The sequence below is a fragment of the Triticum aestivum genome, chromosome 3A, assembly GCF_018294505.1.
Source record: "Triticum aestivum cultivar Chinese Spring chromosome 3A, IWGSC CS RefSeq v2.1, whole genome shotgun sequence".
NCBI lineage: Eukaryota > Viridiplantae > Streptophyta > Magnoliopsida > Poales > Poaceae > Triticum > Triticum aestivum.
The window spans coordinates 53114786-53126677 of NC_057800.1; the positions used below are offsets into that span (position 1 = coordinate 53114786).

An 11892-nucleotide genomic window follows, 5' to 3' on the forward strand; every position below is an offset into this window, starting at 1 on the left:
TAATTCGTGCGTCGAAAACCTTCCTCATTTCCCGTAAAGTAATGGTGTCAATAAACCCATCCACATCATCATGATGTGGTTCCTCTACGCTGCCCTCGAAAGGGATCAAACAAACCCGACAAAAATCATGAAGTGACATCTCCTTGTGCTCATCGTATAAATAAACTTCAACTGAGGTGGTGAGCTCCTAGCATGGAAATGAAAGTTTTGCACAAAGATATTGGTGAGTAAGAGATAATGTTCGCTTCGGTCGTGGAGGAAGGCGGTGAGGCCTGCAATCTCAGCCAATTCATAGAAATCATCATAAATCCCGGCTTCTCTCAGCCAATTTCCTACGCACACGCAAGATCATGGTGATGCATAGCAACGAGAGGGAGAGTGTTGTCTACGTACCCTCATAGACCGGCAACGGAAGTGTTGACACAATGTAGAGGACGTAGTCATCCGTCTTCCCGATCCGACCGATCCAAGTACCGAACGTACGACACCTTCGAGTTCTGCACACGTTCAACTCGGTGACGTCCCTCGAGTTCCGATCCAGCAAAACATTGAGGGAGAGTTTCGTCAGCACGACGGCGTGATGATGGTGATGATGTTCTACCGACGCAGGGCGTCGCCTAAGCACCGCTATGATATGACCGAGGTGGAATATGGTGGAAGGGGGCACCGCACACGGCTAAGGAACGATCACGAGGATCAACTTGTGTGTCATGGGGTGCCCCCTTGCCTCAGTATATAAAGGAGGGAGAGGGGGAGGTGCGACCGGCCCTATGGGTGCGCCTGGAGGAGTCCTACTCCAACCGGGAGTAGGACTCCCCCCTCTTGCCTTGTTGGAAAAGGAAGGAGGAAGGGAGAAAGAGGAAAGGGGGGCGCCGCCCCCCCTTCCTTGTCCTATTCAGACTAGGGGGGGAGGGGGCGCGCGGCCTGCCCTCCTCTTCTCCCTTATGGCCCATGTAGGCCCAATAACCCCCCCCCCCCTCGGGCGGAGGGGGGGTCCGGTAACCCCCGGTACTTCGATAAAATCCTGATTTCACCCGGAACGTTTCCGATATCCAAATATAGGCTTCCAATATATCAATCTTTATGTCTCGACCATTTTGAGACTCCTCTTCATGTCCGTGATCGCATCCGGGACTCCGAACAACCTTCGGTACATCAAAACACAAAAACCCTAATTACGATCGTGACCGAACTTTAAGCGTGCGGACCCTACGGGTTCGAGAACTATGTAGACATGACCGAGACACTTCTCCGGTCAATAACCAATAGCGGAACATGGATGCTCATATTGGCTCCTACATATTCTATGAAGATCTTTATCGGTCAGACCGCATAACAATATACCTTGTTCCCTTTGTCATCGGTATATTACTTGCCCGAGATTCGATCGTTGGTATCTCAATACATAGTTCAATCTCGTTACCGGCAAGTCTCTTTACTCGTTCCGTAATACATCATCCTGCAACTAACTTATTAGTTGAAATGCTTGCCGAGAGGGCCCAGAGATACCTCTCCGACAATCGGAGTGACAAATCCTAATCTCGAAATACGCCAACCCAACAAGTACCTTCGGAGACACCTGTAGAGCACCTTTATAATCACCCAGTTACATTGTGACGTTTGGTAGCACACAAAGTGTTCCTCCGATTAACGGGAGTTGCATAATCTCATAGCCATAGGAACATGTATAAGTTATGAAGAAAGCAATAGCAACAAACTAAACGATCAAGTGCTAAGCCAACGGAATGGGTCAAGTTAATCACATCATTCTCCTAATGATGTGATCCCGTTAATCAAATGACTACTCATGTCTATGGTTAGGAAACATAACCATCTTTGATTAACGAGCTAGTCAAGTAGAGGCATACTAGTGACTATCTATTTTTGTCTTTGTATTCACACATGTATTATGTTTCCGGTTAATACAATTCTAGCATGAATAATAAACATTTATCATGATATAAGGAAATAAATAATAACTTTATTATTGCCTCTAGGGCATATTTCCTTCATGGTGGGGCATCCCCGGCCGCACGATCCACGCCGTCCTCGAGTACCTCGAGGGCAGCAACGATCCGCCGCTCCAGTACCTGGCGGCCCCGGCCCCGCCCCCCGCTGGAGCGGCGGCCCATGGCTGCCGAGGCGCATGCTGGGCGCCTCCTCCTCCTCCTCCTCCTCCTCCGGGTCACCGGCGCTTGTCAACGTCAAGGCAGAGCCCGTGGAAACGCCACTCGGGCGGCGCACCCGCGGCGCTGCCCTCGTCATCAATGAGGGCGGCCGTGCCTCCTCCTCGGCTCCTACCCGCCTCGTCAAGCCGAAGACGGAGCCGAGGCTTGCCGCCGTGAAGAGCGAGCATGATGACGAGCTCGACGAAGAGGCCGCCATGAAGTGGACGCGGGAGGATTGGGCCCAACTGGAGATGGAGCGTCAGCGCCGTGTCCTAGAGGATATCGCCGCTCGCCGTCGTGGCCGCGACGAGGGAGGCGTCATCGTCCTTGAGGATAGCGATGACGACGCGCCACCGCTGGCCAAACCAGTCCGCCCGGGCGACCCCGGGCAGGGGTCTAGCAGGGACGGCCGCGGAGTGAAGAAGGAGAAGAAGGAAGACGATGACGGCGACTACGACGTCTCCAACAAGCTCTTCGGCCTGTAGGCGCGGCAACAACTGTTTTTTTCTTCCTTTAGTAGATTATATGTTTTCAATATGCAAAAAAACCGTGAAACGCCTAAATATCGCTGAATCTATGTGGTGTTTGTCGAATTTTGGCCGATTCTGTCTTTAAAAATATTTTAAAAAGGGCGTCTGGGGGCGATCTGGGGGCGGCGGCTGGGAACTCGATCATCCCCCACGCCGAAAATATCACCGGCACGCCCCCAAGCGGCGCTTTTTTCTCGCCCCGGGCGAAAGGCTGGAGATGCTCTAAGACAAGATGGCTCCTTGCCCCTAGACGAGATCAAACTGCCTTGACTCAATGTCGTTGTTGCTTTCTTCTCCACAAAATCGGCTGACCCAATTAGGTTTTCAGGCGACTGTCATGTAGCTAAACTGAAGTTATAATCACACAACAAGTTCATACGTAACACTAGGATACGCTAACAAGTTCATATGAGTACGATCTAGGACTAGATAGATATACGCAAGTCAAACATCAATGCTTCGTGCCCTTCCCCTTGTCATCTCCAGAGCGACGGTAGTATGTGCTGAAATATGCGCAGTCACCGGGTTCCGAGGGGGGGAGGGGGTCAGAGTTGTTGGAGGAGCTGTGAGACGGAGGGTTTTGCCTGCAACGACCTCTTGCTCAACTACAACTGCTCGGACGCCTTGAGGCCTAGCCGTGAGGACTTAGCATTCTTGCGACAGTGGGTGTCCGTGTTTGTTGTGGCCAAGGACCGGCGCAGGACACTGTGGTGAAGCCGATCAGACTCAGAGGGTTGAGGGACCGGCGCGGTTTGGCAAAATCATGACCAGAGCGGCTGGATAATGCCAGGGTCACCTGTTTTGCGCTACGAGCTACCCATGCCCCGACTCGTGGAGCCATACTAGGCTTGGAGGTGCCAGGCCAGCACCCAATGCTTATGTTTCATTCTATGGTGTTGCTTATGTTTCAATCTTATATCAGGATTTCAAGATTGTTCCCAGTTTTTAGAAATATTGTTGTTAATTTTGGATGCTTGCATTTCCAACCCAAAGATAGCATCTTGTTTACATCATGTTTAGAAGGATGCTTGCATTTCCAACCTCAAGATAGCTAATATCCTACGTTGCACCGATACGGCGATACAAGTACGGCGATACGGGATACGGCAATTTCTAGAACAACAATATGCGATACGTCGAATATATATAAATAATTAATAAAAGAAAAGAAATATCCACACGAATCTCAACATAAGATCAATGACATAGGACTTAGATGTGCAATACTTATTGCACATTTAGATGTGCTTTAGCAAAACTATAATAAAAACCAACACAACAAAATGTCCTCGACTCCATTAGTTGCGTGATTGCCTCCAAGCCTCTTTTCTTTTGTCTTGAATGATCCAGGTCCTCAACTCCTCATGGTGTACACAAAATAGAAAATACATCAACAAGCAGCAACATCAGCAAGTAATTTTATCCAACAAACATCAACAAGCAGCAATAGATAGAAGTGATAGCCTCCTTTGTGCAGCTATTTCTCTCGGTGTACTAGTAGTACGGACGCCAGCAAGCACAGCCAAGCAAGAATCCAGCAAGCAGGCAAGCATACATCAAGCACACAGCAAGCACACATCAGACATCACTCGGTGCTCGGGGAAATTGCCTTGCGACGGCGGCGCAGAAGACTCGAGGAGGAGAGGCGATTCCGGGCGGTGGGCGCGGCGGCGTCACCATATAGTCCATCCCTTCTCCTCTACTGCATGGTTTGAAGGACTCCATATTTCCCTCAAGCTAACTTTCACTTCTGAACTTTGTAGCCACTAACATGGGATATGTGCGATCTTACTGAGAACACTCCTGTCCTCTCCAAATTCCAAGACCAAAAGTTCTGAAGCCATGTACATAACGGAGTTATCAGAATGGCATCCCCGTCCAATGGCAAGGAAGTATCATGGATTAGTCCCTCTCTCCATTGAGCTGAAGTTTCATCTATCAGATCGTCAGCTAGTTGAGGAGCTGAATTGGTGAGGCATACAAGTGGTCTCATTAATTCGTCACGGGGTGACCAATTTTGGCACCATATCTTTATTGTCGATGCGTGAACCTAAAATGTTGAGATCTAAGGCTGCTCGTAGTGGGAGTGTCATATACTAGCATCATGTATATGATATTACCTTCATAGTGCATAGTATCTGAAGGTGGTATTATAGACGACCTCATTTATATTTATGCATGGCACAGAATAGCACAACATTCAATACGACACGGTATCATATCATGATACCCATCCCTCTTGCTTTCTCCATTTAATTGTATGTCACTTCATCTAAATTGCTTAGTTGGTAGACATAATAATTCATGTGATACATTTGTAGGAGGTCTAAGAGCGTGCGTATCGTTGGATAAAGTTCACAAATCCAAAACCGCTGCAGTGTAGGCCTCACACGTCAGAACCCACATCGACTTTTCCAACTGTGAGATTCTCATCTTAAGCTGCTTCTAAGCTATCGCGGGCGATTGGCGCATCTATGCAGGTATATATAGGAGTCAACGCTACTCTAGAACCGGTGCTTGTTGAATAGTCGACTCCAACGAATTTTGTGTTAGCACTCGACTTAGCACCGGGTTTTGACCAACTCTGCACTTGCTTAGGTGACCCTGACAATGTGGCGGCTATACATAGTGGCGGCACTCCGGCTGCTAATTATTAGAAGAATAGAAGATGCATGCATGGTGGCGGCTATGCATGAATATTCCAATGACCCGGGCTGGGGCTGGCCTTTGGTATAAAGGCCTCTCATACGCATGCATTCTCGTACCTCCCCAAAGCTAACTATAGCGAGCTCGCTAGCTTTTTCCTGAAGAAGAACAACGCGCGACACTCGTAAGCTCTCATGGCATCCGCCGTTGCTGCCAGTGGCGGCGCCAGAGTGTGCATGAAGTCTGGGCAAGGTCAGGCAACTTTTGTCTTAGCGACCAAAAGCCCAAGAAAACTAATGGCTAAACAATCGTGCTGTATGAAAATTGACGGAGGCTTCGGCGGCGGAGCCCGGTCAGCTGTACAGGGTCGTCGGTCTGTGGCCTCGCCACTGGCTGCTGCCGCCGTTCCTGAAAAGCAGTCCGGCTTTGAACCCTCACCGTGGAGCGACTTCTTTACTGGATATGAGCCAGAACCACTGCAGGTATACATCAAAAGTTGAAAACCAAGCTAGCAAGGCTATTAAATCAAACCCCCTCCATTTCAAAATACAATGCATATATTATTTTTTTCGAAGTTAAATATTGTGAAGTTTGACTAAGTTTATAAATAAAGGCAACATCCATAATACCAAATAAATATCATTAGAATTATCATTCAGTATATTTTCATATTGTATTTATTTTGATTTTTTTGAATGCATACATGCTGAAACTTCACCAGACTTTGACTTAAAATAAATCTAATATGCACTGTACTGTGAAATAAACGGAGTATACCCACTGGCATCTTACCAATCAAATTGGAACTTTGGCTCCGTTTCGTATTATTAATTTTGGTTAATCCTAGGAACATGACACACCATGTGCCAAAAAACTTTTTTTTCTTCAAAACAACAACATTTATACATTATTAGAATGTACTTGCTTTCGCAATAACTAGATGATACCTTGTCCCATAACAAAAAAAATTGATGTGCCCCAAGAATATGATAAAAGTGCTCCGTTTTTTGAGGAAAAAAGGCTAGTGTGAAAAGGTAAGAAAAAAACATCATACTGATAACGTGGCTCACCTTTGTTAAGAATCAATCGGGACATGATGTCACTAGCTAAATTTATTTAGGGGCTACTCCGGAGGAAAATGATAGCTAGTGCAAAATAACAACATTAGCAATATTACTCCCATAATCGTGTGTGCATAGTGACATACAAATATTTCCCTTGTGTTTTTGCAAAAATATTACACAATTCGTATTCTTATAACAGAAAGAAAAACATTTTATTTACATGCTTCTATTATTCTCACATTAACACCATATGGTGATCAAACAAAAATGGCTATGAGTCTTATTCATTTGTAACATGAGTACATTTATGCAGTTTTGGTGGGAAATATCCACCACTATTTGGATACAAACTGGATAACTTGATTATGGATCTATGTATTGCATCCATTTTTTTGTTAACTTAAGCAATCAATTGCAGAAGTCTGAGGAATGGATGTTGGTGAGAGCTAATGAACTGAAGGAACATGTATGCATGATGTTTAAGTCTTGTAACAATATAGCAACGCAAATTTGCTTACTGGATACACTCCAACATCTTGGAATAGATTACCACTTTAAAGAGAAGATCGACACTATTCTAAGCCAGATCTTGGAGAGTGAATTTTTTAGTAGCTCAAGCCTCAGTGAAGTTGCTCTAGGGTTTCGCTTGCTTAGGGAGCATGGCCATTGGGTTTCTCCAGGTATCTAACTGTATCTATTTATCATAGCATTGGATGACGCCCATGACATTTAGAGGATGTAGATTAACAATTGGCCAGCTGATTGAATTTTGAAGCTTTGATTAATTGCTGATTTTCTTAGTATGCATGCCTTCGAGTTACATTATCTGTATCTCAAACTAGCTTGACAAGGACGACATTAGATTCCTGACAAAGACAACAATTTGTGGATGCAGATGTTTTCAATAAATTCAAGGCCCAAGATGGGGGCTTCAGTAAGGACATATCAAATGATCCAAAGGGGCTATTAAGTTTGTATAATGCAACTCATCTTCATGTTCATGGTGAGCCAACACTCGAAGAAGCCATAACTTTTGCGAGGCGTCATCTTAGATCAATGAGGGGTAGTGATCTGAAGACCCCACTAGCTAATCAAGTCAAACGGGCCCTTCACATACCACTGCCACGGGCTTGTAAGAGGATAGAGACACTGCATTATATCTCTGAGTACAAAGAAGAGGAAGGATATAATCCAGTTCTATTGGAGCTCGCAAAACTAGATTTTAACCTTTTACAACATGTCCACTTGAAGGAGCTCAAAGCGATTACTGAGTAAGTTAAACTCTTATTTCTCTTTTGAATCATGATAAATTGAGATGATGATGATGGTATAATAATAATAATAATAATAATAATAATAATAATAATAATAATAATAATAATAATAATAATAATAATAATAATAATGTAAATCATACATAGTGTAAATCATTACCAACAAAAGATTTGTTGATTATTACACATCAAAGTTGAGCCATCTATTTTTTATACGATTTCACAATTTCACATATTTAATGGGCCCTAAATTTTAATTATTATCTTGAAATTTATTTACCTCTAATATAATCTTGTATATTTTCTTGTGATTTCATTAAAAAATACATGTTATTTCCTTATTTGAAAATCATATATTTTTACTTTCTTAGATTGAAGTAGTACAAAAGGTACAATAATTTATAGTTTTTCTTTCGGGCCAACAACATTCAAGGTGGTATTTCTCCATGTTTTACAGTTTATGTAAGCTAGCCAAATGTGCTTTCAACATGCTATCCTTACTCATATGAGAATGAGCTTGTAGCATACTTCTGATACTAGCCATCCAAAAAACCTACATCAACAGCTCAAAAGACTAATGAAAAGTTTAAGTTGGATAAAATTATCTCCTACTATCATTTTTGTGGCAATATTGATGGCCTAATAATTTCCTACACATTACCATAGATTTGGGTACTTATGGATAACGATCTAGTGCATGCCTATTGTTCATCCTATTTTACTTGATGTGGTCTAAGAGAGAAATATTCCTAGCTATGTTGAACCTAACTTAGATATAATTTACACTTTTATTTGTTGTTTTCATGGAATACTTTCTATGTGTAGAATTTAAAAGTGATATCCTACATAGCATGTTTTTATATATTTATTCCTAATTATGTTCATGATCTCATGGAACCCCTGATATTTATGGTGTGATCCATTTTTTCTGACATGGAGAAGGGCCAATGTTTTCTAAATCAATCAAATGTATTATTGAAATAAATCTAATTATTCTAATGTGTAGGTGGTGGAACAAATTTTCTTGAAATATTGGACTAAGTTATATTCGTTGTCGCGTGGTGGAGAGCTACACTTGGGCCTATGTGGTATATTATCAGAGAGGTTTCAAACTACCAAGACGTATTATCGCAATGATGATTGTACTTATTACGACTGTGGATGACACATATGATATTCATGCTACCATAGATGATTGTCGGAAGTTACATGAAGCCATACAAAGGTGGAGTGGTGGACATTATATTTCTTACTAATCAGATTTATCTTTACCTATGAAACACTAATAGTTGTTTCCTATTAGCCATTTGCAAGCTCAAATATTTATGCATGGGCCAATTATTTAGTATAGTGAACCAACTTTTATTGAAATTATGTCAGTCATAATGACTAAAAAAATTAAATTGGATGTGCTAGATTGTGTATAGATACAATATCTTGGATAAGACATGAACAAATATTTGATATGAAGGGTTCCAAGATGACACACCGCAAAGAATAGGATATACCTTATATGCCTCTAGGAGTTAGTAGGAGATAATGTAAAAGGAAATCACACATGGTGAAAATTGACTGATGAGATGGTCTAATGCACTACACAGGGAACTGATTTGTCTCCAATGCAACATTATAAGCACATGACCTAAATTTAGAAATGTATGCAATATGGAATTTAGCAATAAAAAATAGCAACAATGATGACTGGTGTCACCTCAGTAGGGCCAACACCCCGCCATTGTCGTTAATTAGACGAGTTCAAGATACATCCGCCACAGATACACCATTGTTAGCATGGATCTAACAATGTTTCTAGTAGATGAAGGAGCTGCCACCATAGAGTCAAGGTGAAGTGGCATTTTTTGGGAGGTGGGGAACAACTACATCGTCAACGTACAAGGGTTCGTTGCTAGAGGATGGAAGACACATTTCTTCTCTGTCAAGGACCACCCGTCATAGATATGTCTATGTCGCACAACTATAGCAAGCATGAGGTCACTGAGCTCCTCGCGGTCATCCACTACCACTAACTGGTAACCTGGATGTGTCGGTTCTGAGGACACACATATGTGGAGATGAGAAGCTATCATTGAAAGTAGGTAGTACTCTAGGTATCTGAAGTTGGCTAGTATTTGATGCATCATTAAGGGAAGGATGTTATGGGTTGTTACCTTCAACCATGTGGTATCGTTACAACATCACCCACATACCCGCTAAGACAAAATGTAGCTATGCAGTTGCACAAATGTGTATTTTTTGAACCATGTGCGATTGGTTTGCCAGTGCACATAGTTGGGAGGTCATGCCATGGAGGTGGGGCAACACAAGGATCACATCAAAATATCTCGCAACAATGGTTAAGACCAAGGCAAAAAAATTTCCCAAGTTCAGGCCCCCGTGGTGGGTAATAATCCTACTCCCCTCGCTGTCGGTTTCTCACTATCTCAAAATATATTACACGAGTATTTGGTGGCTAAAGGAACTTATAAACTAGTGGGTCAAGATCCCATCGATCTCTAGTTCTCGGCATGGTTGGCGATCTAGAGTACTTTGAACCAATCTTCCAAATTGCTCATAGTTGCTTCTGAGTGAGTTGGATTGTGATTTGCATATTCCTTTTATGCCTTAGCCTACAACTCCTTTATATATGCATCTAGGGTTCAGTACAAATCAGGTTGACTCACGCGTTCTCTAGCCGTTATACGACAGAGAGAATAAAGTTCTGGTTAGCTCATATGAAGCCAGATTCTTGCGCATATTCTTCCATCAACCCTAATTTCCTTATTTTGTAAATCGTGAGATAGAATCTTGTAGTGAGATGTTGATCTTTTATCTGGATCTGCCATCAGTAGGTCTTCATCTAGAAACAATTATGAGCACAAACAAGCTAATAGAAGTGTCTCACTATTTTCTTTTGTGCCACACACAATTGGTCCTATAGATGGGATGAAAGTGCCGTTGATATTCTGCCAGAGTACCTCAAGAGGTTGTATATGGAGTTGCTGATAACATTTAAGAATATTGAGGATGAAGTGCCAGCCAACGTCGACTACAATGTTTCCTACCTTAGAAAAGCGGTAATACATACATGCCCTTTCTATGTTAGAAAATTTGAAATTAAGAAAATATATTCATGATTATGCTTTAGCCCTTTTGATTAAGTTATTTCGCTTATCTTTTGCATGCACCCATGAATACAGTTTCAAAATCACGTCAGCGGTTATCTACAAGAAGCCGAAAGGTCACACAATAATCACTGGCCAAAATTTGAAGATCAAGTAAATTTGACTAGCCTAACGGTAGGCGGACCAACACTATCGTTGAGTGTGATGGCAGGCGTGGATAGAAAAATAATGAAGCAGTCACTCGATTGGGCAGCTGGCGTACCCGACGTTGTTATAGCAGGTGGAAAAATTGTACGTTTCATGAACGACATTGCTGCATTTAAGGTATAAATTTATATATTATTTGAAGATTAATTATAATAATAATATGTAAACACTTCATGTCGCTTTATGTATATTAACAATGCCGTATACAGCGTCGGAAGTGCAAGGGTGATGCAGCAAGCTCCGTGGAGTGTTACATCCATGAGCATGGAGTCACAGACAAGGTGGCCATTGCAAGGATCGATGAACTAATAGAAGAGGAATGGAAGATTTTGAACAAAGCTCGCTTTGAAAATCATGCGCTTCTCCCAGCCTTGCAACCAATTATTGATTTAGCACGCAGCTCGTCATTGTTCTATGATAATAGGAACGACGTGTACACAACAAGTACACATCTTCAGGAGACTGTCGAGAGCCTATTCCTCAAGCCCATCTAGCCTTAAGACCATTATACTTTCTCCGTTCCTAAATATTTGTCTTTCTAGAGATTTCAACAAATGACTACATACGAAGCAAAATGAACGAATCTACACTCTAAAATATGTCTATATACATTCGTATATGGTAGTCCATTTGAAATCCCTAAAAACACAAATATTTAGGAACAGAGGGAGTAGTACGCAACTATTGGCTGTTTAATTCTTCCACATATTTTTTCTTAGTTTTCTTATGCAAATTCAAACCTTACTTTCCCCAGTGAGTCATGTGTTTAGATGCATGAGCCTGCTCCATCTGTGTTATCTATATAAAATAAATGTTTTTCCCATGATGCACATGAGAAAATTGTCACATATGTTCAAATATCGTCATATTCTCATTTGCAA

The 11892-nt window shown here is 42.4% G+C and overlaps 1 pseudogene; it reads left to right on the forward strand.

Moving 5' to 3' along the window:
* The first annotated feature begins 5538 nt into the window (after positions 1 to 5538).
* On the forward strand, positions 5539 to 11505 carry LOC123057847 (tau-cadinol synthase-like; annotated as a pseudogene).
* The last annotated feature ends 387 nt before the right edge of the window (positions 11506 to 11892 follow it).